The sequence below is a fragment of the Narcine bancroftii genome, chromosome 10 (genome assembly GCF_036971445.1).
Source record: "Narcine bancroftii isolate sNarBan1 chromosome 10, sNarBan1.hap1, whole genome shotgun sequence".
NCBI lineage: Eukaryota > Metazoa > Chordata > Chondrichthyes > Torpediniformes > Narcinidae > Narcine > Narcine bancroftii.
The window spans coordinates 83210619-83237134 of NC_091478.1; the positions used below are offsets into that span (position 1 = coordinate 83210619).

Genomic DNA, 26516 nt, shown 5'->3' on the forward strand with positions numbered 1-26516 from the left:
CTTTGACACATTGAGAGCTGTGATTGATATTGAAAGAATATGGATCCATACTTGATAATGGACCTCAAAGAGTACACAATCTTTATTTCATTTGGTCCATAGGATGCTTTGAGTAACCACTTTACAAATTATATACAGTAAAACCCCTGGTATCCAGCATCTGTGGGGATTGCTAGATGCAGAATAAGTGAACTTGCCGTTTGCTTGAGATTGTGTGGTGCATGGTTTAGTAAACTGACCACAAATGGGAACCAATTTTAAACTTCTGTATTTTTTTTTAACCTATTTATTTACCACATCTTTTTCTTTGCCAGTTGCTTGAGGCTGACATTTGCTTGATTTCGGGATAATGGGAATTTTACGTATTTTTTAAAAATGTTGATTTCTTAATTCCACATTAAATTAAGGAAACCCCTTTATTTTTAATATTTCAAATTAATGTCACCTTTTGAGGCCCTCAATATTACCTTATTGTCTCAAAATAATGATTCACTACTCAGAAGTATGAGGAGTAAGCCTTTAACCTCTCTTATTTAGGGTTTACAAAGCCATGAACTATTTATGGATCTGAACAGTGAATGTTCTATTTGGGATTCAAAAATTCCATGATTTTGAGTAATGAGCACATTTTAAAATGTTTGTTTATTTTTTTAACCTCTGGTTTTATTAAGTAAATTAAATTGGGTTAATACCTGAGCTGAGAAAATCAACAACTTTGTATTCAATATGGAATTGAACTGGAGAGTTAATTGCAAAATGCAAGTAGTACTATCCAGAGTGCCTTACCCCTGGTGTTTAAAAAGGGCTGCATCATCTTCTGCTCAGAATGCATCTATGCACAAATGCTCATGGACATATTAATCAGTGATAATGCTCTGCAACAATGTCTTAAACAGGAATAAAAAAATCTTAATGGATGGAAGAAGGCCTGTGTATTAAAAAGGCATGACAATGGAATCTTCTCTGATGCATGAATAGACCAGATAGATAAGTATTGGTAAGATGACAGCTGATTTTTTTTTTGTGGCTGGGTATATATCTCCACAGCTATGATATCCATTCATGCCCCAGAGAAATGGTGTGCATATCTTTGTACCTGAAACATCTTCATCAGCAGTAATTCTCTCACCTTTTGCAGCACTTGCTGCAAGATGCCACTCTGAGCTGCTTTCATGGTTGAAGATCAGACAGGTAAACAAACTTTTTGTGAGATTCTGAAAATGGCATGTGGTCACTGGACCACACCTTCTGCACATTTAAATATGGTTCTCCTCATATCAGTAGAAAAACTGGCACTGCTGTACAATGCAGCGTTCTTTTATTGTATATTTCTTTGTATCATTCAATTTCTTGCCACAAGTAGAATCTTACTTCTGGAGTTTCATTGTTGATAATATTGGCAGTATTGTCTTGTGCATTAGAACCACAAATGTAATATAATGATATTAGTTAATGGCTGATCTGAAACCATAATGCCTCCAGGATGCTACAAGTAAAACTAGTCAAACATTCTTCATCCATACAGGAAATAAAGAAGTCTAAAAGAAACTAGGTGCTGCATTAGTTATTATATGATTGATGTTTTTTTCATATTTTCTGCAGATAAATGTAATGCAATTGAAAAATGTTGCAGGCATTAGAATAATGCAGGTATTAATTCCAGCTATTTCAGTGATGAGGATTTACAAAATGTTTCTTGTCCGTTGTAATAGTTCCAAAGAAGAATACAATTCATTAAATTAGGTGCGTTAACAGATTTGTGTTCATTGTTAGTTATAAAATATATATTTCTTAGTAAAGTTAGTTTGTGTGCTGGATACAGGGTCACACACAGGTCACATCTCATTTACAGAGACTCAGAGGGGGAGTTCATTTCAGATTCACTGAGTCTGGAAGGACAAGACTCTAATGGAACTGAAGTGGGTCTTAATTGATTCAGAACAATGGGTGATGGCAGCTGTGCAATTAAGAAAGTTCTTCCGAGAGTGATATATGCTCAGACTTTACAAAGACCTCTTAAACCTGTAGTCCTGGACAGAGATGACGCTAAAGGTTTTTATGGACATGCAATGATAACTTTAAGAAAGGCACTACTATGAGTAGTGTTTAGGACAGAAATGAAAGTGAAACAGTAGTGATGTCCTGTCACATGATTTCAGAGAAACATAAATAAAGGCAGAGAGAGACATTTTAAAACCAGACTGAAGAAATTGACCATCCTTTGGAAGGCACAGGGGTAAAACAGTAGTCTCTGGAGAGAGAAGGATATGGTTTCTGTCTTGTATTATCCTTATCAAAGGAGATACTCAAATTAAGTGGCTTTGAAGTAAGTAAGACCAATTTGCTCTTGAAGTTCACAGTTCTATAACTGTAACAAGAAAGGGGGAAAACTTATGAAAATACTCATATGAAGAATATCTTTCTGAGTGGGAAAATGGATCAGCTCACAATTGAATGGTGGGGCAGACTCAATAGGCTGAATAGCTTATTTCTAATCCTATGTCTTACAGGATATTCACAGGATACAGAGTTGGGTGAAGAATTTGGATAAAGGCTGAATAAATAGGGACATTGAAAAAACTTTTAGACAGGCAAATATATGGACAGGCAGATGGATGGAAGAAAAATAGAGGGTTATGGCTGTAATATAGAGAAGGTCTAGATTGATGAGTAGGTTTTTATAGGCCAGCACAATATTGTGGGCTAATGGGCCTGTACTATGTTCTATTACTTCTTGCTTTCTTGCCCAGATTGTGAATGAAACTAACAGTCTATCCCTGATTTCAATGGCCTGGCCATCACTAACCCCTTTATTAACTTTGGCCAGGAACATATCTGGATTACCTCTGTTGATATTGGATGTAATGCGCGTCGAAAGAACCAAAGGCTTGTTGATCCAAAGCAAGGCTTTTATTAACTAAAAGACTGGAGCATATCACAAGTAGATCGACCAGTCCAGAATGACCTGGTCTGGCTAGGAGCAATACTTTAAGACATGCCAGTAGGTGTGACTACACTCTCAGCCAATGACAGTCATCCTACATTGCCATCTGTACAAATGTACATATACACATTGGTGATAGAATCTGTACTATCACATTGGACTATTATGCTATCCTGTTTGTCAATGTGATTGACTCTTGATTACTCTCTGGAATGGCCCAGGAAAGCCTTTCCAGTTGTCAATGGGTATTTTGAAACAAGAAGTATGAGACCACTTGTAACTAAATTCAACCAAGTTGCTATTAGTCGTTCAATCTTGCAAAGAGTGCTGAGATTAAGTGCATGGTTTACATTCTTGTGGAACAGAAAAATATTATTGCTTTCATTGCAAATAAGAGGGTGAGGGAGATGGTCAGGGGCTGGGTATCCAATTCAAAAGAGATCTCTATGGCCCTTGCATTTCTGGACGTGTCCCTGGAGATCCCACTTAAAGGGATACATGCAGGTGAAGGAATCCACTCCATCTCGTATTTTGCTGCTGTTCAGTGTTTCTTTGATTCGCTTCCAACATGACAGCCAACAGCCTCGATCAATTTCAGGGGCACAGCAGGGTTTGCCTTTAACTGGCTAGTTACAACTTTTTTTTGTCCCTGTTAAGTTGGCTTAATTTGGTGAAGCAGACTCGATGGGCCGATCGGCCTACTTCTGCTCCTATATTTTATGATGTTTGCTGCCAATCAGCAGTGTAGTTAATTTAAGTTGCGTTCAGTGTCATTACAATGAACAAACAACATAATGTTTAAATGGCTCCTGCACTGTGATCTATAGGCATAGGTTAATTGTACATCATGTTTCATAATTGCTTCTTGGGGGCCAATCTTGATCCCAAACGTACAACTGAATAGGGCTTTATTTTCTCTTTGTGAAGCTAGATCTCTCTTGGGCCTCTGATTAAAATCTATCTGTACTGTAGTTACATTTTCCTTCTGTTAACAAAATTAACTATGATGTCCTACTTAGTTCGGATATTCAATTTGCTTCAGACTCATTGATCCACAGTGAATTCAATTTTCTTAATGCTTTTATATGGTCTTTCTAAGTGTACTACTTTGTATCAGACAAATTGCAACAAGTCAGATATCCTGTTTAAAGTGGAGCTTTGCTGATCAATTGAAAACTAATTGTTCCATCGACTGACAATTGAGCAGCCGTGATGGCGTGGTAAAATACCTTGACATCACAATTTATTCAGATCCTGCTCACAGCCACTGATAATATGTATCAAACTCTATTGTGTTGCTCTCTAATTCTTAGCTGGACACTTGATAGTTTTAGACAAAAGTGCAAGAGGTTGAGAGAGGGAAATTGATGTCTAATAGAATGTGATGAGATACTAATGCTCAATTCTCACCCATCAGAAAGCAGCCTGCCTTCGACCGGCATTTCGCAAATTTAATGTCTAATGCCATGCCTATGTTATCAATGCCAATTCACTTTCATTGTTCACTGGTCTTTGCTGCTATGACATCCATGACTCTAAAGGTTGTCATAGCTGAAGGTTGATAGTGGGAACAAGGTCCCACTGCTACACAATTGCTCTTTGTGGCGTGCACCTCAAACAGCCTCTGACAACCAAGTCCAACTCCTGGCCTTCACGTGTGGTGTATTTCTTATGCCTGGTGGAGCTGTTCTCACTGACAGGAGAAGGGGCAAGGGAGAACCACTGGCACCTTGAAACCAGTTGCTCTGGGCCTGTGAGGCTCATTAACCACATGGTAACTCCTCTAGGAGAGGGGAAACTCCGATTTCAAACCTCCACGGCCTTGTGGCTTTACTAGCTCATGGGAAAGGGTTTGAGAGTAAACCCCGAGGAAAAATTCAGAGTCCTGAAGGCAGCTGAACTGCTGTACTGAACATTGGCATGGCAACTCCTGTGATGCTGCTGGCCTCAAACTGGATCGATTTTCATCATTCCTCTTGATCTGTCATTAGCATGTGGGGGGGTGGTCCCACTGCTTGGGCAACAGACATATCTCCATATCACCCCTGTGGCTGTCCTGCTCAACAAGTTTACTGTTTTAGATACTGTTGGAGGAATGATCTACCAAGGAGGTCGGGTACAGAAGCTGGCACCCTGGCTCAGAAAGGAAGTGGGGAGAAGAGGAGAGTGATGGTGATTAGAGACTTGTTGGTTAGACAAGTGGATAGAAGGTTCTGTGGACAAAATCGAGGCTCTCTGATAGAATGTTGTCTCCGAGGTGCAAGGATCAGGAATGTCTCTGATCAAGTTCACAGGATTCTGGAGGGATATCATGGTCCATGTGGGGACAAATATAGATAGAAGTAGGGATGAGGTCCTGAAGGGGGATTACAGGGAGTTAGGAAAGAAGTTAAACAGCAGGACCTCAGGGGTAGTAATCTCAGGATTGCTCCCTGTGGCATGCACCAGAGAGGTAGGAACAGGAAGTTGTGACAGATGAATGTGTGGCTGAAGAGTTGGTGCCAGGGACAGGGGTTCACATTTGTGGATCATTGGGATCTTTTCTGGGGAAAGTCTGACCTGATTAAAAAGGACGGGCTGCACCTGAACTGGAGGGGGAACCAATATCCTGGTGGGCAGGTTTGCTAGAGCTGTTGGGGAGGGTTTAAACTAGTTTGGAGGGGAGGGGTGAGAATCAGAATGTGAGGACAGAGATTAGGGTAGAAGAAAAATGCATGAAGCTATGTGCTCTGATCTGGTGAGGAAGGACAGGCAGGGGACAAAACATAAATGTAGCCAGTTGGAGGGTTTTAAATGTGTCTATTTCAATGCTAGGAATATTAGGAATAAGAGGGATTAACAGAGCGTGGATCAGTAGGTGGAACTACGATGCTGTGGCTGTTAGTGAAACTTGGCTGGAGGAAGGGCAAGATTAGCTGATGCAGGTTCCTGGGTTTAGGTGTTTTTAAAAAGAATAGGATGAGAGGTAGAAAATCGGGGGTGGGAGGGAGCAACATTACTAGTCAGTGATAGTATCATGGCTGTAGAAAGGGAGGACACTGCACAGGGAGTGTCCACTGAGTCAGTGTGGGTGGAAGTCAGAAATAGGAAGGGAGCTATCCCTTTACTGGGAGAAGTCTATAGGCCCCCAAATAGCTCTTGGGACACTGAGGAGCAGATAGGCAGGCAGATTTTGGAATGGTGTGGGAAATACAGGGTTGTAGTTATGGGTGATTTCAACTTCCCTAATATTGACTGGCACCTACCGACTGCAAGAGGGACAGTTGGGGGTGAATTAGTCGGGTGTGTTCAAGAAGGATTCCTGACACAGTACGTGGACTGGCCGACTAGATCCACATTGGATCTGGTTCTGGGGAATGAACCTGGTCAGGTGATGGACCTCTTTGAGGGAGCAGTTTGGTGAGAGAGAACAAATCTTCCTTAGCTTCAACGTAGCTATGGAAAAGGTCAAACTGGGAAAGTGCTTAACTGGAGAAGGGCTAATTATGAAAGGGCGAGGCAGGAACAAGCAAATGGAAATGTGTTTAAGGGTGAAAGCACAGAAGTAATGTTGAGGAGGCTTAGGGACCACTTGTGCAGGGTTCAAGAAAGATTTGTCCCTCTGGGACAAGGGAAAGATGGTAGGAAAAAGGAACTGTGGCTGACGAAAAAAGTCAGGCAAAAGTCAAGAGGAAGAAGGAAGCATACATTAGATATAGGAAGCAGGAAACAGAAAGGGATCATGAGCAGTATGTGTTATCCAGGAAAGAGCTTAAGAGAGGACTTGGGAGAACATTATGTGGAGGCATAATTGAGTTTATTTTCTTCAAGCCTGTTGAGAGCACGTTTGCAAATGCAGCTCTTGCAGAGATCACCTGCAATTTTTTTTAACCAAGAGAATATCTGTTGAAGATCATGAGATGGTCTCTAAAAGGACTGAAATCTGCTGGCTTGGATGGGATCAACTATATGCATTCAATTTATATCATTTGTATCTCACCCTTAACCCAAGTGAATGCCACATTAATAACAACATCTTTCAAAATCTCTCTCTCTCTTCGTAGACTATCCTGGGTCAGTATAGGATCTGCCTATTGATTGTCCAATAATCACAGGCATTGTGGTGATGGAGTATTGGCTTCTGCCTTCTCATGAACTGCGGTTTAATCTTTTAAAGACCATGCAGAATCCCACCTACCATATTTCACTAGAAAAGCACTACTTTTTAGACAAATGCCTGCCATTTCCAGTTTGTTCAACACTTCTTATGGATTTGCACTACTTGTATCCAAGCTCCAGGTTGGATCAGTGTGGAATTTGCATACCCTCCCCATGGATGTATGGGTTTCTTCTTGATGCTTCAGTTTTCTCCCCTTGCAAGGGCCAATTGGCCACTCTCTAACTTGCCAGTTGATGTAGTTGTGCAGCATAATTCCTTTTTAAAGGGCACGAGAGGGAATTCTTCTTTGGCTTGGCTTCATGGACGAAGATTTATGGGGAGGTAATGTCCACGTCAGCTGCAGGCTCGTTTGTGGCTGACAATTCCGATGTGGGATGGGTAGACGCGGTTGCAGGGAAAAATTGGTTGGTTGGGGTTGGGTGTTGGGTTTTTCCTCCTTTGTCTTTTGTCAGTGAGGTGGGCTCTGCGGTCTTCTTCAAAGGAGGTTGCTGCCCGCCGAACTGTGAGGCGCCAAGATGCACGGTTTGAGGCGATATCCTGATAGGATCGTTCTGGTGGGAGCTGTTATGATGAACAATTTGGGTCGAAAAGGCTCCTTTTCATATTGTAATAAATCTGTGTTTGTTCATGTGTTCTTTTCCCCAAAGGAGGGCATCACCAAAGAATATAGCAAACTTGGGAATGCCTGAAACAAGCCCCTCGCCCTTTGCTTGAGCGAAAGCTAAAATGTAAGCCTAGTCAGTGTGTGTGTGCCTTTGGGTATGTCGACAGCCAAAATCTCTTGGAGCACTCCACTAACATGTCTGTCAATAGGTATCCCTGTTATCAACATTGTGATCTGTGGTCCTGCAGGTAAAACTGCAAATCTGTCTTCTATTCTCGAAACTGGATACTGTTCCAAGGCCAAAACTTCATTAATGAGTGAAACACGGAAGTCTGCAGATGCTGTGATTGAACTACAAACACTCCAGAATGCTGGAGGAACTTGGTTGGTCTTGGAGCGTCCATAGGAGATAAAGATATATTGTCAATGTTTCAGATCTGAGCCTTTCTCCAGCATTTCAGTGTTTTTACAAGACTTCATTAACAGTCAGCTTCCAATCTCCATAAATCCAGAAAGATCTGGCATATTTTAAACTCGTGCAAAATGGATTGTTGCTCATGCTAAAACACAACGGTCTGAATTGTCCAATTTCTATACGAGCTCTATCTAGAACGTCCTGGCCCAGCTGCATTGCAGTCTTTCAATTTATACCTCCAATTTTGCTTAAAGGTTTGAAGAGCCATGGTGAAATGTTAGGATAGATGAATTTGACGACCTGTAAATGTGCCTAGTCAGCTGTGAAATCCTTGACGTATCTCTCTCACCACTCTAGTGACAAGGAATTTTGGATAATTTTCCATTTGACCATGGTCACAGCCTTCCAGACTTGATTGAATTCTTCCTCTTGTGTTTATTTACTTTCTCTGTCCATATCACATTTGTTCATTTTGTTTTTGCTGTAAATCTTCTGTGATATTAGTTCAGTTTTCCCTCTTCATAAGCACACCCTGGCCGCTATTTATAAACACTATCCCCTTTTAAACTGCAGCTCCTGGGTAGCTCTCCTGGGACCCAGGTGTGATTACTGGGGCATATTGCGGTGGGGGGGGGGGGGGTGGTTGACCCATTAAATTACCAACCCGGTGATTTAAGGGGGGATCATGCCCTGTAATGACGTGACACGCATTCACCAGAAGTACTTCCAGATGTTCAGATGCTGGCTTCCTGGTGAGGCATGCACGCAAGTGCTGATGTCACCAGAGTAAGCGGGTCGGCCATTTTCATTTTCAAATTGGCTGTGGATGAGACCTAGGCAAGTTTAACTGGGTTCCCTGACTACCTCTGAGATAGGTTATGACTCTGGTTGGATTCCGACGAGGTTGACTCGATTGGACCCTTTCTTATAGGGCAAATTACCTGGTTAACCCCATTTTACACAGCAATTTGAAAGGGCCTAGTGTCACCTTCTCTCTGCTCCATTGATAGCTCATCTCCTGGGTTCCCTGCCATTAACCAATCAGATGCAATCCTTTTTTCTTACCCATCCCTTGGTTTCTACAACTTAAAACTAACTTTTTTTTTCTCTTTACAAGAGGCCTTTGACCAAAAATATTAACTGTTTCTCTTTCCATAGATGCTGCCTGAACTGCTGTTTCCAGCATTTTCTGTTTTTTCTTTTTTCTTTTTTAGATTTGCAGGTTTTTCTTTCCTTCACAATCTTTAAGCTTTATCTTCCTTAATGTTGCACCTATTCCTCCAATATCAAGAAGTTTTTTTAAAATTTTTTTATTTTTCACACTATAAACCATATTGACCAAGATACATACAGACATTTTTCTTCTTAAATATATAGTGTCATTTTTCCCCCTTTTTCCCCCCACCCTTCCCTCCCTTCCTCACCCCCTTCCCCATTTATTTGAAGTTCAATCTATTAGATACATTAAACCTGTTAAACAATGTTGTCACTTAATAAAAATAAACAAGAAATTTTACTGAGTCTGTTCTTTTCATTATCTTCTCCTTCTGTCATTTCAGGTGGTGGAAGTCCATGGTAGGATTTCTCTATTGTGTTTCATGTATGGCTCCCATATTTGTTCGAATATTGTAATGTTATTTCTTAAATTATATGTTATTTTTTTCTAATGGAACACATTTATTCATTTCTATGTACCATTGTTGTATTCTCAAGTTGTCTTCTAATTTCCAGGTTGACATAATACATTTTTTTTGCTACAGCTAGGGCTATCAGAACAAATCTTTTTTGTGCTCCATCCAAATAGAGTCCAAATTCTTTGTTTATTATATTACTTAGGAGGAAGATCTCTGGGTTTTTTGGTATATTGCTTTTTGTGATTTTATTTAATATCTGGTTTAGATCTTCCCAAAATTTTTCTTCTTTCTCACATGTCCAAATTGCATGAATTGTTGTTCCCGTTTCCTTTTTACAGTGAAGACATCTGTCTGATACTGTTGGGTCCCATTTATTTAACTTTTGAGGTATGATGTATAGCCTGTGTATCCAGTTATATTGTATCATGCGTAACCTCGTGTTTATTGTATTTCTCATAGTTCCGGAGCATAACTTCTCCCATGTTTTATTCTTTATCTTTATGTTTAGAACTTGTTCCCATTTTTGTTTAGGTTTACTGTTTGTTTCCTCATTCTCCTTTTCTTGCAGTTTGATGTACATGCTTGTTACAAATTTTTTAATTATCATTGTGTCTGTAATCACATATTCAAAATTGCTTCCTTCTGGTAACCTCGGACTGTTTCCCAATTTGTCCTTCAAGTAGGTTTTCAGTTGGTAGTATCCAACCATTGTATCGTGAGTTATATTAAATTTATCCTTCATTTGTTCAAAGGATAATAATTTATTTCCTGAAAAACAATTTTCTATTCTTTTGATCCCTTTTCTCTCCCGTACTCTAAAGGGAAGGTTATGTATTGTGAAAGGGATTAGCTGATTTTGTGTCAATATTAGTTTTGGTAGTTGGTAATTTGTTTTATTCCTTTCTACATGAATCTTCTTCCAAATGATGAGCAGATGATGCAATACCAGTGTATTCCTACGTTGCACCAATTTTTCATCCCATTTATATAGTATATGTTCAGGTATCTTCTCCCTTATTTTTTCTAGTTCTAATCTGGTCCAATCTGGTTTTTCCCTTGTTTGATAAAAATCTGATAGGTATCTTAATTGTGTGGCTCTATAATAATTCTTAAAGTTTGGTAGTTGTAAGCCTCCTTGTTTGTACCAATTCTGTTAATTTATTTAGTGCTATCCTTGGTTTCCCCATTTCCATAAGAATTTACTTATTATTTTCTTTAACTCCTTAAAGAATTTCTCTGTTAGGTGTATTGGTTATGACTGAAATAGGTATTGTATCCTTGGGAAAATATTCATTTTAATACAGTTTATCCTTCCTATCAGTGTTAGTGGTAAGTCTTTCCAATGCTCTAAGTCGTCTTGTAATTTTTTTCATTAATGGATGGTAATTGAGTTTATATAGATGGCCAAGGTTTTTATTTAGTTGTATACCTAGGTATCACATTGCTTGTGTTTGCCATCTAAATGGCGATTCTTTCTTAAACTTTGTGAAATCCGCATTATTCATTGGCATTGCTTCACTTTTATTTGCATTGATCTTGTACCCGATACTTCTCCATATTCCTTCAATTTCCTATGTAATTCTTTTATTGATATTTCTGGTTCTTTTAAGTATATTATAACGTCATCTGCAAATAGACTGATTTTATATTCTTTCTCTTTTTTTTATCCCTCTTATTTTATTTTCTGTTCTTATCAGTTCTGCTAGTTGTTCTCTGGCTAACGCGAACAGTGAGGGAGATAGTGGACATCCCTGCCTTGTTGATCTGCTTAAGTTAAATTGTTTTGATATATATCCATTTAGTGTCACTTTCGCCAATGGCCCCTATATAATGCTTTAATCCAATTAATATATTTCTCTGGTAGGCTGAATTTTTGAGGTACTTTGAATAAATAATTCCATTCTACTCTGTCAAAAGCCTTCTCTGCGTCTAAAGCAACCGCTACTGTTGGAGTTTTATTTCCTTCTACTGCATGAATTAAGTTAATAAATTTACAGATATTGTCTGTTGTTCATCTTTTTTTAATAAATCCAGTTTAGTCTAGATTTACTATTTTTGGTACATAGTCAGCCAATATGTTTGCTAATAGTTTAGCTATTATCTTAAAATCTGTGTTAAGTGGGGATATTGGTCTATATGACGCTGGTGCAAGTGGATCTTTCCCTGTCTTTGATATTACTGTAATTATTGCTGTTTTGCATGAATCTGGTATGCTTTGTATTTTATCAATCTGGTTGATTACTTCCAGGAGGGGAAGAATTAATAAGTCTTTAAATGTTTTATAGAATTCTATTGGGAATCCATCCTCTCTTGGTGTTTTATTGTTCGGTAGTTTTTTTAAATATCTCCTGTAATTCTTCTATTTCAAATGGTTTTATTAATTTATTTTGCTCCTCTGTTTGTAATTTCGGTAGTTCAATTTTAGTTAGAAATTCATCTATTTTGTCTTCTTTCCCTTCGTTTTCAGTTTGATATAGTTGCTCGTAGAATTCCCTGAAGTTTTAATTGATCTCCATTGGATTATATGTAATTTGTTTGTCCTTTTTCCTTAATGCCAATACCATTCTTTTAATTTGTTCTGTCTTAAGCTGCCACACTAGAATTTTGTGCATTTTTTCTCCTAGCTCATAATATTTCTGTTTTGTCTTCATTATGTTCTTCTCCACCTTATATGTTTGTAGTGTTTCATATTTTATTTTTTTATCTGCCAATTCTCTTCTTTTAGTTGTATCTTCCTTTATTGCTAATTTTTTCTATATTTGTTATTTCCCTTTCCAACTGTTCTGTTTCCCGATTGTAGTCTTTCTTCATCTTAGTTACATAACTTATTCTTTGCCCTCTGATGAATGCTTTCATTGCGTCCCATAGTATAAACTTATCTTTCACTGATTCCGTATTTATTTCAAAGTACATTTTAATTTGTCGTTCAATGAATTCTCTAAAATTCTGTCTTTTAAGTAGCATGGAGTTTAATCTCCATCTATACATTCTTGGTGGGATGTCCTCTAGATCTATTGCCAATAACAGGGGTGAGTGGTCCGATAATATTCTAGCTTTATATTCCATTTTTCTAACTCTCCCTTGAATGTGGGCTGATAACAGGAATAGGTCTATCCTTGAGTATGTTTTATGTCTACCCGAATAATATGAATATTCCTTTTCCTTTAGGTGTTGTTTCCTCCATATATCCAAAAGTTGCATTTCTTGCATCGATTTAACTATAAATTTAGTTACTTTGTTCTTTCTGTTACTTTTTTTTCCAGTTTTATCCATGTTTGAGTCCAAATTAAGGTTAAAATCCCCTCCTATTAGTATGTTCCCTTGCGTATCTGCTATCTTCAAGAAGATATCTTGCATAAATTTTTGATCTTCTTCATTAGGTGAATATACATTGAGTAAATTCCAAAATTCTGAATATATCTGACATTTTATCATTACGTATCTCCCTGCTGGATCTATTATTTCCTCTTCTATTTTGATTGGTACATTTTTGTTTATTAATATAGCTACTCCTCTGGCTTTTGAATTATATGATGCTGCTGTTACACGTCCTATCCAATCTCTCTTTAATTTCTTGTGTTCCACTTCAGTTAGATGTGTTTCTTGTACGAATGCTATATCAATTTTTTTCTTTTTTCAGTAAATTTAACAGTTTCTTCCTTTTGATTTGGTTATATATTCCATTAATATTTAAAGTCATATAGTTCAACATAGTCATTTCATACTTTGTTTATCTTTCCTTTCCATTTCCTCATCACCATCTTCCCTTCTTATCCATTTCTGCTTTTTTTTTTGAAAACATTATAAGACAACATTTCTAAAACATAAAATATTTCCACTATTCTCATATCTAAAATTCCTTTAACCCCAATAGTCCCTCCCCTTTCTGAGTTGCCCTTTGTCCCTTGTCGGGCAACCACATCTCCCCTCTCCATTTGGATTTGCGAATCCGCTCGCAAGCGTCAACTGATTTCGCAGTGACTGTTATTCTTCCCCACCCAGCCCCCCCCAGAAAAGATTTTAATCTTCATATATAACAAAGGCCACTCTCTTAATTCCCTCCTTACTTCCTTTCTTCCCTTTCTTTCCCTTCTTAGTTCTTACCTATACTCTATTTTTTATATATACACATATATTTTATATATATATATATATATATATATATATATATATGTATACATACATACACATAGTTTGTTGTCATTTTTGTTCTTGTTACTTATCTTCATCTCTGTCTGTTTTGTAGTTGTTCTGCAAATTTTCGTGCTTCTTCCGGATCCGAGAATAGTTTGCTTTGCTGCCCCGGAATAACTATTTTAAGTACTGCTGGGTATTTTAACATAAATTTATAACCTTTTTTCCATAGGGTCATTTTTGCTGCATTGAACTCCTTCCTCTTCAGGAGTTCAAAACTTATATCTGGATAGAAAAAAAAATTTTGACCCTGGTATTCCAATGGTTTTTTTTGTCTTCTCTTATTTTTTTCATGCCTTCTCCAATATATTTTCATTTGTTGTATATCTTAGGACTTTTACTAGAATGGATCCTGGTTTTTGTTGTGGTTGTGGTTTAGAAGCTAATGTTCTGTGTGCCCTTTCTATTTCCATTTCTTCCTGTAATTCTGGTCTTCCTAGGACCCTGGGGATCCATTCTTTTATAAATTCTTTCATATTTTTGCCTTCTTCATCTTCCTTAAGGCCCACTATCTTTATATTGTTTATTCTATTATAATTTTCCATTATATCTATCTTCTGAGCTAACAGCTCCTGTGTCTCTTTAACTTTTTTATCAGATTCTTCTAATTTCTTTTTTAGGTCATCTACTTCCATTTCTATGGGTGTTTCTTGCTCTTCCACCTTGTCTACTCTTTTTCCTATATTTGTCATGATCATCTCTAATCTATTCACTTTTTCTTCTGTACTTTTTATTCTTCTTTTTATTTCACTGAATTCTTGTGTCTGCCATTCTTTTACTGTTTCCATATATTCTTTAAAAAAATATATATCCATGTACTTGCCCTTCTCTTCATCTTCCATTTCTCTGTGTTCTTCCTCCTCTTCTTCTGAGTCCACTCCAGACTCTGTGTCCTTTACCTCTGTTTCTTCTGGTTTTCTTGTTGGGTTGTTTGTTTTATTTTGTTGGGTATTTTTGGTCTTCTTATTTTTATTAAAAGTGTCTTGGTGTTGGTCTTCTTCCTCTGGGTTGGTCATCTGTTGTTTCTTTGATTTCTTATTTTTATTCTTCCTTCTTGTTCTCGTTATTTTCGATGTTTTCCTCTTGCTGTTGTGTTGTAGTTGTCTGTTTCAGCTATGGAGATTTACTCCTCAGCTGGTCCCCCCCTCCCGTCAGTGTTATTTTTGTCTTGCGCGGTTGCGCACTTTTGTTTGGCTCTGTGAGCCATTTTTGTAGTCCCGAGTTCGGGGCTTCCACTGACCTCAGGGAGCGGGCTTCTCTCTCCACGGCGGGCCTTCACCTTCCTCCTCCAACGTCCTTCGTTCTTCTTTTCTTCCCGTTGTTTTTGGTTTTTCTTTCTTCGCTGCCATTTTCTCCACACTTTTACTTTCACTTTGTTATGGTTTTTATGTTTGTGCCTTTGTTTTTTCTCTATCTTTTTTTAACTTTTTTGGAGAGGGCTGGAGTTCCCCTACTGGCCACTACTCCATCACATGACTCCTTCATCAAGAAGTTTTCTTGAGCTAACTTCTTCCCAAGGGGTTTGGTTTGAAGCCTGCAATAACTACTGGCGGCAAGGTTTTAGTATTTTGCTATCATATTAACTCAAATCACTTCAATGCTTTCAACTGTTTTCAGATTTAGCCATGATTTTTCACATTCAGGTGCAATGTTTTCTAGTCACCCAGCTGAATATTCAGTCTGCTTAATCAGTGTACTGCTGCACCCAATGTGAGTCTCAAGATGCCTTTATCGAGGGGGTAAAAAGCAAATGTAATGACGTGGGAGAAAAGGGTGGGCTGATGATGACGCTGTCAACCTGTGACCCAGGAGCCTAAATTTTTGAAAAACCCATACGGTTAGCAGAGGTTATTACATTGTGCAGGAGATCTTCCTAATACTGTTTGCACAGATCTCCACTAGTGTTTTTACCTGCTTTTCAGTCGCCATTTTCGAGTATAGACAGCTTTCCCTTGGTGCTCAAGTTTGATGTCATGGTGGCGGGCGGCGCTCCTACATCTCTTGTCCTGCCTCCTTCAGCCCTGAAAGCCGGCTCCTGACTCAGCTCTGCATAAAGGCACTGTGATGTCCACCTTTTAAGTCATCACCATCAAGGTCACAAGATAAAGGAAAAGAAGTAGACCATCAAGTCTGCTCTGCAACTCCACCCTGAGCTAAACCATTCTCACATCTAGTTCCAAATTCTGGCCTTTTCCCCCATATCCCTTGACACCCTGACTAATGAGATACCTATCAATCTCCTCCTTAAATTCCCCCCCAATGATCGGGCCTCCACAGCTGTATGTGACAACTAATTTCACAAATCCACGACCCTCTGGCTAAAGAAATTTCTCCTTATCTCTGTTTTAAATGGATACCTTCTAATTCTAAGACTGTGCCCTCTTGTACTGGACTCACCCACCAGGGGAAACATCTTATTCACATCTATACTGTCCAATCTTTTCAGCTTTTGAAATGTTTCTGTGAGATCCCCTCTCATTCTTCTATACTCCAATGAATACAGCTATTCAACGTTCCTCAAATGTTAGCCCTTGCATTCCAGGAATCATCTTGGTAAATCTTCTCTGTACTCTCTCCAACATCATTACATCTCTTGTACTCAAAATAAGGTTTCACTATTGCCCCATAGAGCCTCATCAACACCTCTTTACTCTTATACACTATTCCTCTTGAAATAGCATTCACTTTCTTTACTGTCGGTCCAACCTGGTGTTTAATCTTTATTATCCCAGTCCCCTTGCACTTCCAAATTTTGAATTTTCTCCCCATCCAAATGGTAATCTTCCTGTTTTATTTTCTCTTCCAAAATGTACAACTGTATAATTCTCAACATTCTATCTCTGCTGTCATTTCTTTGCCCACTCTCCTAAGCTGTTCAAGTCTTTTTGCAACTTTTTGGTTTCTTCAACATTTCCTACTCCCCCACATATCTTGGTGCCATCTGCAAACTTAGCCACAAAACCATTCAAAACATAATAAAAATCATCAATATGCTCCGTATAAAGACCAACACCGATCCCTGCAGAACACCACCAGTAAGCGGCAAACAACCACCCTTGGCTTTCAGCCAACACTCCACCCAATCTAATATCTTTCCTGTAATTCCATGGGCTCTCATCTTATTAAGCAACTTCTTATGCGACACCTTATCGAAGGCCTTTTGAAAATCCAAGTGCACAACATCCACAGCCTTTCCCTTGTCCCCAACCTGAGATTTCCTCATAAAAGTTCCAATAGATTGGTCAGGCAATCATGTCATGAAAGTAAAATTACTTTAAAAAAAACGTGAGCCAATATAATGTGGTGTTTCACCTTAAAATAGCCTCCAGATTCATGTTGTCATTCACTTCCGTGGCAAGAATCTGTAGACCACCTTCGATTATTTTGATCCCATTTTATGTGAGAATTTCCTCTGTCTTCATTTCTTGGAAAATTGAATGATGAAAATGGTGAAACTTCACTCATTTTATGTGCCCTCTTTTTAATTACTCTAATTCCCACTGGCCCAAATTAAGTATAAAGTAATGTGGCCTTTTGCACCACCTTTCTTGCCCGAATAAACATTTTTTTTTCTCACTGGTAACAAGCTTTGGTTACTTCAAAATAATCTGTATTTTTTACTACTTGTTTCACATATCTATAAAACAGCCAGTCTCATTTGTGAATCCTGCTCACTTTTACAAGTCAATATTTACCTGTTTGGACATTTTTCATGTGTTCTCACAAATCAGGTTTCCCTCTGATAGCAATGCCTCTAAATTTAACCATCATTGATTTCAAACACCAGCCTGTCCCATCGCTTCTGAGAGCAAGTTGTCATAATTACAGGCTTGAAATAACTTCATTTTTACCATAAATCAGTTACTATTTTCTTCTGTTTTGCTAACTCATCGATCAAACCTAAAGCCAACAGATTGAGCAAAGTTCTGACTGTGTTGTATCTTGGGACTCAGCAAATTTCTCCTTCAACTTTTGCACCTTCTCTTACTGCACTTATTTAGAATAGACCTCTGTTCATTTTCATCGTCAATATTATTTGCTTTACATGTTGGAAATTCTCTTGTTCTTTTTGAAGCATAGGTTTGATTTAGACCTATTCGATTTCAGAAATACCCTTCCTTACCATTGCTAAAAGTACAGAAAGGTAGAGGTTGCATTTCAACCTTAAGAATTTTTTTCTCTCTGTAAATAATTTATGTAGCAATGACTTATATTACTATATATTCATGGTCTGAAGACCTTCACACTTTATGAAGAATAAATAATTCTATATACAGGCAGTCCCTGGGTTACAAACATCCAGGCTACGAACAACTCGTACTTACAAATGGTCTGTTTCCCAAATGGCATGTGCACATAATGTTACCTCACAAATGCTAAATAAGAACCATAAGTACCTGTTCCACCTTGCGAACAAATTCAGCTTATGGATAGACCCAGGTAACGGAACTTGTTCCGTAGAAAGTACGACGTGAGCAGTTAATTGATATTATTGGGATCCAATTCATGTGCATGGACAGGGACTGGCATTTGGTTAAAAATAAAGATAATGAATCAGTTTGGCTTTTGAATTATTTTTGATTCTAAACTCTTTGTCTGACTCAATGGAACAGTAGAATTTTATGACCCAAATGTTGCTTTGACATTTCTCCTCCAATCGACAGAACAATTTATTTTTTACTATGATCATTCAGGGGTTACGTGACTACAAAGCCTGAAGTGTCTGCTATACTTGGTTTATTTTGAATATAGCTCTGTTCTCTGGGAACTCTTGATACACTTGATAATCTATCTAAACAGCAGCAAGGCTGGATGCCAACAAATGTCTCAAACCTCTTCCTCTTTGTTTGCCTCTTCTGATCTGGCTGTTCCCAAAACCTGTAATGGCATCCAATTATCTCATTTGTTATAATCCTGGCTGCCATCAGACATCTCAGGAAATTTGGGAAACGTAAACTTGATTTAAATGATAAATCCTACACAATTATGGAAATAAAGTCTGCCAAACTTGTAGAAAAAACAATGAAAACAAGCATTGGCAAACAACTCTGCCTGTAAGAAGCTGAAGCTCCGTGCATCAGTGGGAACTTATCTTTCCTGTGAACATTTCTTGCCACGAAAAACAAATCTTTGAGAATGTACGTAGCAGGTCAACAATCATGTTTTGGATCATAAAATTCTACTGCTCTATTCAGTCTGATCACGAGTTTCCAATCAAAATTAACAAGTTTGAATCCTGACTTCCTCATTAACTTTACCTAGATGACCATTAACAAACCCTTAAATTTTGTGATGTTAGCAGCTGATTTCCCTTCATTGTACATCCTAAATGGTCTTTATCCATTGAGAGATCAGATGAAATCAAGTGTGTTCATCTATATCCACTCTTCTGTTCTTCATTCTATGTTCCCTTGTTTCCATTCTCAGGGCAATAACTTTTTTGGTTGTTTTGTCAAATTTGAATCAATTAAACAGACCCCTGTATAACTCATTCTTGATCTTCTCATTAGGCTAAGGAAGTTTGGCATGCATCCATGACCTGTGACAACTTTTATAGGTGCACCATTGGAAACATCACAGAACAGTACAGGCCCTTTGGACCCCAATGTGGAGCTGACCCACATATTCCTTAAAAAAAAGTACTAAATCCTCCCTAGCTCCCATGTGCCTGTCTAAGAACCTCTTAATGTTTCAGCCTCCATCACCATCCCTGGCAAGGCATTCCTGGCACCCACTACTCTGTGCTTATTTTAAAAAGAAACAATCTTATCCCTCATGTCTCCCCCTAAACTTCCCTCCCTTCACTTTGTACATATGTCCTTTGGAGTTTGCTATGCCCACCCTGGGAAAAAGGTGCTGGCTGCCCACCTTATCTATGCCATTCAGAATCTTGTAGACCTCAATCAAGTCTCCTCTCATCCTTCTTTGCTCTAAAGAGAAAAGTCCAGGCTCTGCTAACCTTGTCTCATCTTAGCTGGGGGCATTACTGTGAAATGGGAGTTACTCTGCCAAAGATCAGAAGTTCAAGTTTATTATCCTCTGTGCATGTACAGACAGATGAGTGTGTTTCTTTGGACAATGCATAGTGTAGCGAGTTTGCATAGGGTGTACAGGAAGAGACGACTCAGAATTGTTTTCCAGCATTTATTTGTTCCCCTTTAAAAGACAAAATAATACAACCATCATTGTTTTTTTTAAGCCTTTGCTCCCTTAGCAAGGTTACAGTAGTTTGAGAGACAGGAAAGGAGGGGCTTAGGGGGTGCACAAGAGATGTGCACCTCTGAACTCATTCCCAATGGAAACATTATTAAAATGACAGTAAATACAAGTCACTCATTGAAATAAAATTCACAAATACAGAATTGAATAGAAATTATTAATACCCATTTTTAACTCTGTTACACATAATAATTACATGTATACATAAAATAAATAATTTAAAATAAATGTATCTAAAATTTTTTGGATGATTTGCTTAGTTATAGAATACTGCTCATCAATCTCACAGCCTGCAGGAAGAAACTGCTCTCCAGCCTGGCAGCCCAAAAGCTGCAGACGGTTGTCAATGCAGCTCAGGGCATCATGCAAACCTTCTTTGACTCCACTGCACTTACTGCTGTCTGGGAAAAGCAGCCAAAATGCTGACAAACCCATCCACACCATAAGGCATAGGAACATAAATAAGCCATTCAGCCCATCGAGTCCACCCTGCCATTTAACGATGAGTTAGTCCATTTTCCCATTCAGCCCCACTGCCCACACTTCTGCTCATAACCTTTGATGACTAGGAATATCAAGAACCTACCAATCTCTGCCTTAAATACACCAAATGACCTGGCCTCCACAAATACCTGTGGCAACAAATTCCACAGATTTACCACCCTCTGGTGAAAGAAATTCTGAAGCATTGCTGTTCTAAGCAGACACCTTTCATTTCTGAAGTTGTGCCCTCTTGTCCTTGACTCTCCCACCATGAGAAACAACCTTTACCTTTCAACATTCAAACATTCAATGAGATCACCCCTCATTCTCCTAAATTCCAATAAGTATAAGCTTTGGGCTGTCAAACACTCCTCAGATGATGACCCTTGCATTCCCGGAATCATTCTATTGAACCTCCTTCAACCATCTCCAACGTCACCATATCTTTATGTAAATAATGAACCCAAAGCTTCTCACAATTCTGAGGTCTGACCAGTGCCTTATAAACCTCAACATCCCTGTTCTTGTATTCTACTCTGGACATATTCTCTTCACCCTCCTCTCATTGGGGAGAAGGTTGAAGAATGTGAAATTGCACATCAGCTGGCTCAAAGACTTGTTTCTTCCCCCGCAGTCATCGGTCTTGTGGATGAACCGTGCCACAGAGATAACGTGCCGCATTTGTAATTGTGTTCTACTTGGTACGGCTGCATGCATGTTAGAGTTGACTTGCTGGACTGCTCACAAAAAAAATCCTTCTCACTTTCCCATTTATAATGCGACAATAAATTTGAACTTGTTTGATTGTGATGGATGGAAAATTTGAGCTCCTTTAGATACTTAGAGTAGGCTCCCATCAGCAGGTAAAACACAAGATTCTGTTGACACCGTGGTTAAGTGAAAAAACACACAAATGCTGGAGAAACTCGGGTCAAACAGTGCCTTTATGTAGCACACCTCGATGAAGGGCTCAAACCTGAAACATTGATGATGTATCTTTATCTTTGCTACATAAGGTACTGTTTGACCCGAGTTTCTCCAGCATTTGTGTGTTTTTTTTTCAGGCTTCGATCAACATTTTTCTGCTGATGATCTTCAAATATCTGAAATATCTATTATTTATACAAAAATCAAATTGGAGTTTGAAGAGATATTGGTGAGGACAATCTTTGGCTTGGCTTCGCGGACGAAGATTTACGGAGGGGGTAAAAGTCCACGTCAGCTGCAGGCTCGATTGTGGCTGACAGGTCCGATGCGGGACAGGCAGACATGGTTGCAGGGGAAAATTGGTGGGTTGGGGGTTGGGTTTTTCCTCCTTTGTCTTTTGTCAGTGAGGTGGTCTTCTTCAAAGGAGGTTGCTGCCCGCCGAACTGTGAGGCGCCAAGATGCACGGTTGGAGGCGAGATCAGCCCACGGGCGGTGGTCAATAATTTGTTAATTGTGTGCGTTGTTAGATCTTTATGTTCTTTCTTTGGCTTGGCTTCGCGGACGAAGATTTATGGAGGGGGTAAATGTCCACGTCAGCTGCAGGCTCGATTGTGGCTGACAAGTCCGATGCGGGACAGGCAGACACGGTTGCAGGGGAAAATTGGTGGGTTGGGGGTTGGGTTTTTCCTCCTTCGTCTTTTGTCAGTGAGGTGGTCTTCTTCAAAGGAGGTTGCTGCCCGCCGAACTGTGAGGCGCCAAGATGCACGGTTGGAGGCGAGATCAGCCCACGGGCGGTTGTCAATAATTTGTTAATTGTGTGCGTTGTTAGATCTTTATGTTCTTTCTTTGGCTTGGCTTCGCGGACGAAGATTTATGGAGGGGGTAAAGGTCCACGTCAGCTGCAGGCTCGTTTGTGGCTGACAAGTCCGATGTGGGACAGGCAGACACGGTTGCAGGGGAAAATTGGTTGGTTGGGGTTGGGTGTTGGGTTTTTCCTCTTTATGTACACTGTTACAAACTAAATTACCCTCGTTAGTACTAATACAGGAGCAGCAATGGAAGATTTGCTAGACAGTAGTAAGTTCAAAATAATATTTTTTTATTAAACTATTAACCACATAACAGTTCTCACTTAACTCCAAACTTAACTTTAAGCTTAAACCTGCTGAATGCCTGAATGTAATTGTATTAAAGTATTAAAGTCCAAACTATTTCAGTTTAAACTTGAGTCTAAAAAGTTAGTTTTAAAGTCCAAACTATTTCAGTTTAAACTTGAGTCTAAAAAGTTAGTTTTAAGGCCCAGTATTTTAAAGTCGTGTTGAACTTGAAGGTCGATTAAATTGTAGTTCGGAAGAGATTATGAAATATCAAGTTCTTTTAAATTGTTGCTTAAAGCAGTAATAAAGTGTTTGTTAACACTGACCCTGTCCTTAGACTGTTTAAACTCACAAATCTTGTTGAGTTGTTTCCCCAGGAAGAGACTTCTTCTTAAAATCTCACACTGGTTTTCTTCACTCCCTCTTTAGCTTCTTCTGAGGCTTCTTTCCATGATGAGGCTGTCCTCTAAGAACAAAAAGAGATAGTCAGAAGTGGTCTTGCTCACTTTAAAGCCACTTAGAACAGCACATCCTTCTCCAGAGAATGCTGTCAATCTTTTGGTCTAAAGATGCCTCTGCCTTCGGATATGGATATGGAGAAAGAGAGATGAAGCTATATACACACCTTTAAGATCATATGAGATTACATCACCAATGAGGTCTGGGTTAATTCCTAGAAAACATATGATTAGCTATTGGAATTTTAAACAGTTGTCGACCCCAGTTTCTTATCAACCATGATCTCTCTTCTAACTCTGGCTTGTAGACATCACAACTCTGAATATGACCTCACTTCTGATTCAAGAGGCTTAGGTATTAGTATATTAGTATTAGGCTTAGGTATAAAGTGTTCAAATGGCTATGAGTTTCATTTTTCTTGTTCATGAGGACTTAAGTGGTTCTGGTTCTAGAAAGTCTAGCCATATGTCACTCCAAGAATATTGTGTCAACAAAAAATGCCTCTAAACAGCTTTTCAGTTTTAATTAAAAATGATGACATTGTTCTTCTGGACACTGCAACTTGAAACTGACACTTTGCTCTGAGTGTGTTGATGTCTTTGCAAGCATGCTGTGACCTGTGTGTCACTCTGTCACCAACCTCACGACTATCCTATTAAGAAATAAAATATAATATTTCAACTTAACTTTAAATATTAACATTAACACATATCTATTACCACATGATAGGGTCAGAACAACTTTATGGATAAACAGTTTATCAAATTAATTTTTGTGAAAAAGGTACATCTTTTTAAATTGTTTTTCTGTTGCATCAGTTTTATTCTTTCAAACTTGAACTGAAGATCTAAATACAGTACGAAATAGGCCCTTTTGCCCCACAAGCCCATTCCACCCAATTTACATCCAATTGATCTACAACCCACCCACGGTACGTTTTAAAAGGTGGAAGGAAACTGGAGATCCAGAGAAAACCCACGCAGATATGGGGAGAATGCACAAACTTCTGAGAGACAGCACCGGATTCAAACCCTGGTCCCAATTGCTGGCGGTGTTACAGTGTTGCACTAACTGCTAAGCTAACTGTACTGCTCATTTAGGTGACCTCATTACATCCATGTACAAGTAGATGTATTTTATGGAAATAAAAAAAATGGAGACTTCCTGAAAGTTTATTTTCTTCAAGCCTGATACAAAAGTCTGCAGTTGCTGTGATTGTAGTCAAAACTAAAATTACTGAAATTACTTTATATCCATAAGATATAAAGTTATATTACTAATGTTTTGAGCCATTCAGATTCCTTGCTAACATGTCTGTCCATGGTCTTGTGCACTGCCAGGTTGATAGCACCTGCAAATAGGAGAAACAACACCTCAGCTTCCAAGTGGGCACCCTCCAACCAGATGGCATTAACATTGACCACCAGTTTCTGTTAACCTGTCTCTTCCCTGTCTCCTTTCATAGAGCCAAATTCAATTCTCACCTTTCCTCCTATCATATCCAATTAACAACTTTTGTCTGCTTGTCTGCACTCCTCCCCTTCCCATTCTCTTTCCCCAGCCTTTAAACCTTGTGCCCAAAACATTGGTAATACCTCTTTAACTCCCGTGGAACTCCGGCTGAGTTCCTCCAACATCTTTGTGTGTTGATTCCAAGTGTCTGAAAACCAAACCCTGATGGTATCTGCCAAAATAAATGTCAGCACTACAAGACAATTCTTAAACAAGAGGTCATGCCTTCTGCTGGTTGCAGAGCAATTATCAGCTATGTACATTATATATTGTTACATAATTTACAACACTGACCTTGAACTTTTGTGTGAGGTTAACTTCAATACAAAACAAATAACACAGCTTTGTTGCTCAGTGTTAATTGAGGTTTGCACCACATTACATTTACCCTGAAGCATGCCTAAACCAGTATTTTTAAAATTCCAGATTAATGATCAACTTTTTTGCAGCTTTCTTACTGAAGGATAAACAAAGGATGAAAGTGTCCCAATGTGTGGTGTGCAACTGATGCCAAGAAAAATGTCAAAAACCATCTGCCTCAAACCTATCCAAACTGTCGTCACATATTCAAATCTAGTCAAACAAGAAACAATTGGAACAAGGCAAGTAACTCGCTTTTGGGTCATCAAAAGACTCGTGAATCACTGGCTATAACAAAGCTGCAGGCAGTTAATGCAAAACTTTGAAGCTCAATTGTACTTGCTTTAGTATTGAGTAAATAAGATTTTAGCACATCTTCATGACCCTTCCATGATTCACATTTAAAATATAAAGTGTACAAAGCAACTTAAATCTATGCATGAATAGAGAGACAGTGAGTAACCTTTCGTATAAATCTTTCTAGTGCATACCACTGATAATGTAATGCAAATTGCTTTGCTGTTGTATTTTTATATGGAAAAATCTATTTTTTTCCCTCTAAAATAGATCAAGCGATCCCGACACAAATTTCTATTATCCTTCCGGTTTTGCAATGCAAATTTCATTTTGCAGTCTGCAGAATTAGGGGCTTGTTCTGAATGGGGCGTATATAAATGGACTGTTTGTCTTGCCCTGCTGGCTGTGGTTCAAGATGGCAAAGGGAGAAGCTGCAAGGCCTGTATTGATTTAGGATTTTTAGAGACTCATCTTTTTGAAGTTCACGTAACAATCTCATTAACTCTTACTTTGGAAGGGCGAATCTGAAGATGGGGTGAGGTTGGGGTGATTATTATAGCCAGCAATGCCTTTGGAATTAATGTCCTGTGGAGAGGTAGGAGACGGCTGTGATATGAGCATCATAATAAGTAGAAGATTTTCTGCTGGGTATTTTCTGTGTTCTCTTTTGTTTGAGTTCCAGCAACTACTGGGTTCTGCACTCACTGTTTTAGCTTTGTCCTTTCTTCATTTCACTCTCCATCATCCATTTAACCAGACGACACGAAAAGCCAAGTATTACCTGGGAAAACATGGTCTCCTCCTTATTGCAGACTTCCCCTTCATTCTCACTGCTCTTCCTCCCCTCTGCTCCTCGATTTCTCACCTCTGTACTCTGACAAACAGCCACCGTCGAGAACCTTTCGGAGATGTGAGAGACTGCAGGAGCCGGAACATGGAGCAAAACATAAACCGCTAGAAGAATGAGGAGGGTCAAGCAGCATCTGTGGAGGCAAAGAGATGATTGACAGTTTGAGTCCCGAAAAGCTGATGCCTCAACAGCTAATGCTTGATACTCCATTTTTCCAGTAGTTTGTTTTTTGCTTGTGAATCATTAACTCTTGATTTCTCTTTCCATGGAAACCAAGTGTCCATATCCAGCACATTCTCTTCCTCTCACAGAATTCCAGCATTTGTAGTTACTTGTTTTTAAATTCCTGGTGTCTGCTTTTT

At 38.8% G+C, this 26516-nt stretch overlaps 1 long non-coding RNA gene across 6 annotated transcripts in view; it reads right to left on the reverse strand.

Moving 5' to 3' along the window:
• Positions 1-24809, reverse strand: part of LOC138744844 (uncharacterized) — a 154948-nt gene extending 130139 nt beyond the window's left edge. For all 6 annotated transcript variants that reach the window (XR_011345811.1, XR_011345806.1, XR_011345810.1 and 3 more), the window contains exons 1-2: positions 24731-24809; positions 23029-23142 (exon numbers count right to left, since the gene is read on the reverse strand). This is a non-coding gene — a long non-coding RNA (uncharacterized lncRNA). The remainder of the gene's footprint in view (positions 1-23028; positions 23143-24730) is intronic.
• Between the last annotated feature and the right edge of the window lie 1707 nt (positions 24810-26516).